General features: G+C 54.2%; 1 long non-coding RNA gene across 1 annotated transcript in view; it reads right to left on the reverse strand.

The window, feature by feature from the left end:
- LOC136021560 (uncharacterized) overlaps positions 1-5,840 on the reverse strand; it is a 46,738-nt gene extending 40,898 nt beyond the window's left edge. The window contains exon 1 of the long non-coding RNA XR_010615820.1: positions 5,602-5,840. This is a non-coding gene — a long non-coding RNA (uncharacterized LOC136021560). The remainder of the gene's footprint in view (positions 1-5,601) is intronic.
- Positions 5,841-6,384: the final 544 nt, after the last annotated feature.

Consider the following 6,384-nt stretch of genomic DNA (forward strand, 5'->3'; position numbering starts at 1 on the left):
GGGGACAACCTGAGCAGAAGACCCAGGCCAGAACCAGCATCTCCCTCTCCAGAAGCAAATCACAGACACGCACTCAGGGTCAGCAGTGACCGGCTCTGCCTGGGGAGCACGGGGCACACCGGATGGCCAGCCCTTGTTCGGAGGGATTCTGATTTACTGCTGCTCTGCCAGGTCCCCGCACAGCCCATCACGTGTGCGCACACTGAGGTTTGTTCGAGATACATTAGTACACGCACTGCCCCGCTTCGTTAGGGCGCTGCTGCTCACCAGCACAAAGTCCGTATTTGTTTCCCTGCAGGGGTGGAAATAAAGGGGGTTTTGTATTTTCTTCCTCTTCTCTTTGCAGGCTGCAGTGAGTTTATTTGACACTCCAGCACTCTTTGTGAGCTGAGTGCCCGGGGATAAATGCTACCCTTAAGAGTTACTTGGCGTTAGACAGAGGGACCCTCTTCAGAGGAGAATGGGGGCTTGTTGGGATGGGGTGTGGGGAGGGGGCCTCTGAAGAGCTCCTATGCAGCCTCATAGAAGGGTCTCTGTCCTGGGCTCACAATAGAGTGAATTCTTAAAGATAGCGGGAGCTGAAAGGAAGGAAGGAACTTTCCTCCTTTTAAAAAGGATTTTCAGGAACAATTGAAGAAGCTATAAAAAGGGGATCATTATTTCCCATCCAGTCTGCTGGGCTGGGAAGCCCCCCCCCTCCCCCTGCAAGGCCTCGGCTGGGAAGGTCTGACACATTCCTACGGGACAAACAGAAGAGGTAGGATGATGGGCAGCAGCAAAGGGAAACTGGATGAGGAAGGTGCGAGCAGATGTCCTCCCTCCACAGACAGGTACATGAGGCACCTTCTCCCCAGGACCAGGGGCTCTGGTGCCTCCGGGTCCTCCTGCCTCGGAAGCAATGAGCTGCAGAGAAGGGAATCTCCCAGGAACAATGTTCGACTCAAATGTGCATCCACTACTGGCCCAGTGGAGCAGGATGCCACCATGCTGCCAGGGATACAGGAGTGTGGACCCCAGAGATGCACTCCTGCACCATAGCCATGCAGATAGCCACTCCATGGCTAACACATAGCCTGGCCACCACTCACGTGGATGGAGACGGACCAGCTCTGGGTGAGCAGCTCTTCCTCCCCAACAGCATAGTTTTACGCAGACACATCATCTTACATAGCTCAGAAACAGGAGCTGAAGGCACAGCAGTTTGGCTGGTGAGCTCCAGCTCAGCATCAATGCAGATCCCAACCACTACCCAGAGTGACTGATACCAGCTCTTACCACCCTCATGTCCACTGGTAACCAAGTCTCCTCCAAAGCACACCCAAGCAGAACACTCACGTACCAAGGGCTGCACTGCAGCATTTCTGGCATCTCGAACAGCAGCAACCATCACCCAGAGCCTAATGATTTCCTACCCCGAAACTGAGCCCTGCTCGTCGTGTTGTCTCCCCAAAGGCGTGCAGGTGCCTCACTAAGGACACCACCAGGATCCCTCATTTCCTCTTCACTTCCAGCTTGCCAAGGAGATGCTGGGTCCACATGTGCAACATCAAGTCCATAGCAGAGCTCTAACTGGCAATGAAGTCCACACAGAGCTCCACCATAACAGGACCCGTTGTCTGCTACCCACGGTTTCAGAAGCATAGAGAAGCTGCTGTCAGCTTTAGCTCCTAGAGCTGACTTCCAAGCTGATTGCATCAGAGATCAGCGTTTGGCCCCCAGCTACAGGAGTACTCAGACTGCCTCTTGGTGTCACTGGCACCCCAGGTGCCGGCAGCAGGTACCTGTCCCTCTAACAGTGATACAGCCTACCTGGGCACAGAGCAGTGCGAGCTTACCCACTGAGAGCAAAGATGGGCACCCGACAAAGGAGCACCACCATCATCCAACCCACACCTCCTAAAGGCTCTGCACCCCCTGACTGCCAGCACTGAGCCCAAATACCACAAATGTGGTTCCTAACTTAGGAAAAGCTTCCTAAAGTCAGAAGCCACTCCTGAAACGCACTGGCCTGGAAGTGCAGCTCAAAGGACCTTCAGCAGGAGCTAAAGTACATTCAAATGGCAGGAGTGAAGCCCTCATCCATCCCAGACTGGAGAGGATGCGACACTGAGGTCCCCAAGCATCCTGCATCCGTCAGGCCCAGCACAGGACACATCCAAGGAGACCATAGCAGGACTTCAAAGCCAGTTTTGAAGCTCCTATGCACACCATGAAAAGACCTTTTCGCCCTTGTGACCAAGTCATGTTGCTGTCTTAGGCTGAGCTTAGAACAGGGCCACCGCTGCTCACTTCCTCCTTCACCAGACTACAGAAGGTATTGCTGCAGCCATCCCCAACAGATGACAGCTCTGACCCTCTCCTTAGGAGAAAAACCAAGACTAAAACCCAAAGGAGTAAGCTTCAAAAAGAGCCTGATTAAGTAACATTTGCTCCCAATATGAAACCCATTCTGGGCTTTTCCATTGGGTTTTCTTATTGCAGGAACACTGCTCAACCACCCAGGGATCAAACACATTTACAGGCTTAGCTTTCAGCCCTCAAAACCCATCTGTGGCTTGGCAGAAAGAGCCAGCCAATGGAAAGGAAAGATGTCACCTTCCTCAAGCATGGGTGCAGCACCACCAAGGTGCTCAGCTCAGGAGGAGACCCTTAAGGATGAAGCAGAAGTGAGAACCATCCCAGCCACACCGATCCCAGTTTGCCCACAGGAAAGCACTGCCTGGGATTCAGATGCTGCCACAGGGGGAAAACCCCCAGAATAAGGAAGGGGGAAGCCCCGAAGCTCTGCAAGCAGGCTGCAGAGCAGCACACGAAGCCACAGCGCATGGGCTCTGTCCCCAGGGACTAATAAGGCAACGCACTGTAAACCCTAATCCTGTGTTAAGGGCTTTCATCAAAAAGGAACAGTATTTATTAGGGAGTTATAGGAGGTAATGAAAGTGTTTTCAGGCAGTGTTTATAGTGACACGGGAGGCTTTACGCTAGCATTTGCCCCTTCGTTTTTGTTTCAAATACATCTTTCTGATGAAATAAGCCATTCTGAACAAGGCCACCCTTTGTCAGGCGGTTATAACTTTCTGGCCAGCCTTGGTAACTGGCAGAGCTCGGTGCTTTCCTTGCCCTCTCTTTTGTTGCTCTGCTTCTCTGCTCAAAGTTCAAACAAACCCGAAACCCCCCAGCAAGCTGCTTTGTGCTCCTGGCATTATCCCCCCATTGTCTGCCAGAGCCACAGCGAGCGGGTGTGCCCCAAACATTTCAGCTCCTGAACTTTAAGGCGCTCTCATCACTTCTTCTGCAGGAGAACCCCCCAGACAGAAGGGTTTGAGTCCAAAACAGGTGAGATTTGGGCCAGTTGCTACTAGAACCGGCCCAGCACTAAGGAGAAGTGATGCCACTGTATCACGTACATGTAAACCAAGCATGGGAGGAATGCGCACCAAAATCCAGCCCTCGGAAGAGCCCAGGGCTTCCAGATTTCACAGCTCTGCTTTGCTGCAGGCAGAAGCCCTCACTTAGGAAAGAGCCAGGTCCCAACATCTCCTAAGTCTTCTGTGCACTCTGCAACACACAAGTGCAGGTGAGATGGCACCCGAGTGTGGTTTAGAGACTACTGAAACCCTGCAATACGTAGTTTAATTTATAGCTGGTCCTCAAACAGCTCGCGGTGCCCACTGCAAGTGACTGCGACCAACAATTTTCCCCAGTCTGCTTTAGGGCCAATTCTGAGAGCTGCGGGGTTGAGACCCTGTGGGTCATTTCCCCCATGGCACTGATTTACTGCTCCCAGAGCACTGGGCAGGAGAAGCTCCTGCAGCACCAGCATCTCCAGGCACTGTAGGCGAACCTGCCAACACACAGCACCTGAGCCCTGCAGAGCAACCACCGGTGACCGCTGCCACCACAGCCCCCATCTCACCCTGCCAGAGCTTCTGCTCTATAGCCTGGGGACACCATGAATGGAACACTCCCAGCCCCCAGAGCGAGGTTACCTCCTCCTGCCATTGCAAGATAGGGGTTGTATTGCTCTTCACATACATTGCACTTGCAAAGCGCCTTCACACTTCAGTTAGGGACCCTCTTTGCACCAGAAAACCACTGCCATTCAACAGCTTCCTATGAAAGGTTATTGCCAACACATCAAAAGAAGCTTGAGGGATGCCACATCTCAAACTACCTTTCGTTTTAAGACACCTGAACACAGAAAGCAATAAGGAAGCTGCTTTGTAGAAAGAGCAAGTCCAAGCAGTTCTGGTTCTTCTCACAGCAAAGCCTTTGAGAAAGGCAAGCACAGGATTATTGCAACACCCTTCTGCCCCATGAGGTCTCTGTCAGGGGGCTCAAACATAGCACACATGTGGGACCCCAGACCTGGGGGAGGGATTGAGCTGAACCTGGGAAGAGTTTTTGCCTCCCGTCCCTAATTTTACAGGGGAATGAGAAAGCTGATGTCCCAGAAGCATCACCTGCCTGCCAGCAGAGCAAAAAGGCTTCCTTGTGTTCCCTGCCCCAGCTTCCAAGCTGGAATCTCCCCTTCACAGTGCCAGGCAGACCCAGATGCAGCTTCTTCCCCAGGCCTGACTCACATCCCAGCCCTCTCCCCCCTCTTCCATCCCACCAGCTGTGCCTGTGATTGTAAAAAGATGTCTCAATTAGCAAGAGCTGAGCAATTCCTCCGGTCTCCAAACCCTTCAGAGGAAACACATTCCAAGCCAGCAAAGAGCAACACTAACAATGTCTGGGCAATAAAAGCTTCTCTTGTTTATATCAAAGTAACCTCAAACATCCTTTCCCCAAACAAGCATCCCTCGCCCTCCATAGCGATCAGCAGCTCCCTCACTGGGAGGACTGGTGTTCTCTGGGTCCCTGGGAGGAGACAGCGCTCATTTCTGTGTGTGTTACTGGTTGCAGGTCTAGACTGGTGTGGTCTTTTTGTTGTAGCAAGCAAAATAAGGGAGTCATTCATATTTTTCCAGAATCCACACAAAAGTGCTCTTGTGCATCACGGATACTTTGCATCACCAACCCCGATCAAGTATTCCTTGATCCCAAGCTTATACCAGACAGCACCTAGGGGTGCGAGACCCTCAGATCCAGTCAGGCAGGGGAAGGGGCTGCAGCTCCCAGGGCCCAGCCTCAGCATCACCTCATCTGGGCACCTGCCCCGGGTGCATCAGAGCCACTATGAGCCTTTCCAAGGAGATTTTCCAATGGAAGGAGAAGGGAAAAGTCCCGGTGTGAGTGTGCCCCCCCCCAATAAAATAAATAAAGTCAAGAATAAGACACCAGAAAACCTCACTTCCACACGGTTTTCTTTAGAGAAAAAGAGGAACCCTTCCTCTTCACACCAGTCGGGACCGGGCTCTCGCCCTCTGCCCGAACAAGGAGCATCCCCGGGTGGGAGCCCCCAGCCCGGGAGCGAAACATCCAGGACCCGACAGGACACAAAGGCAAAAGGAACCGACACACGGAGCCGACAGCGGGGGGACCCGCAGCCCGCTTGGTGCCCCGCCATACCGAGCAGAGGATCGGAACCGCGCCAGGACCAAGTATCCGGCGGGGATGCCCCGAACCAGGCCCCCCTTGGTCCGAACGGGCACTTACCTCCGGTGGGCAACGGCGCTTCTCTCCGCATCCCCGGGGCTCCGGGAGCGGCATCATCATCCGCATCCTCCATATCCACCGGAGGGGAGCCGGGTACCAGCGGCGGAGCGGGCGCGCAGGTGGCCGCAGGCTGGGACCGGCGCCTCTGCGGGCAGGGATGCTCCAACTGCGGGGCCGGGCCATTCCCCCCCTTATATATCCCCGCGGGCGGGCGGCGCGGCTTCACGGGACTTGTAGTTCCTCCCCCCTCGGGCCGGGAGCCGCCTCCCGTCCGCTCCCGTCCCTCCCTCCGTTTGTCCGCCCGCGGGAGGGGAGCGGGCTCCGGGCGGGGATGCTCCTCCCCGCGGTGGTGGGGAAGAGCCGGCGGTTCCGCTTGGAAAAGCCCCGCGGTTCACGGGATTCCAGGAGCCGGGTCAATGAGTAACCCCAGGGAATGCTTAGCAAGGAGAGCGATCGCTCCAATTGTCCCCTGTATTGGTTATTGTTTAGTTTAATTATTGTCCCAATTATTAATTTAACTTAATTATTAACCCATCTGTGGAATGAATGAGCAATTAACTGTGCTGTTGACTTAGGGGCTAATTTAAGGCTCGTTCTTGCAAGCACGCTCGGTCCTGGCAAAGTCACCCGCATGTCCTCACCGCGCAGGACCTTGTCCCACTCGTTACCCTGCTGCTCTATGAACGTTTGACTCTGTCCAGGGGTTTGTAACGGGGAAATGCCCCAAAGGGAACACCAGGAGGCAGGTGGGAATGGCAGGGCCAGCGCCACCATGCTCACTGC

The sequence above is a fragment of the Lathamus discolor genome, chromosome 13 (assembly GCF_037157495.1).
Source record: "Lathamus discolor isolate bLatDis1 chromosome 13, bLatDis1.hap1, whole genome shotgun sequence".
In the NCBI taxonomy this organism is placed as follows: domain Eukaryota; kingdom Metazoa; phylum Chordata; class Aves; order Psittaciformes; family Psittacidae; genus Lathamus; species Lathamus discolor.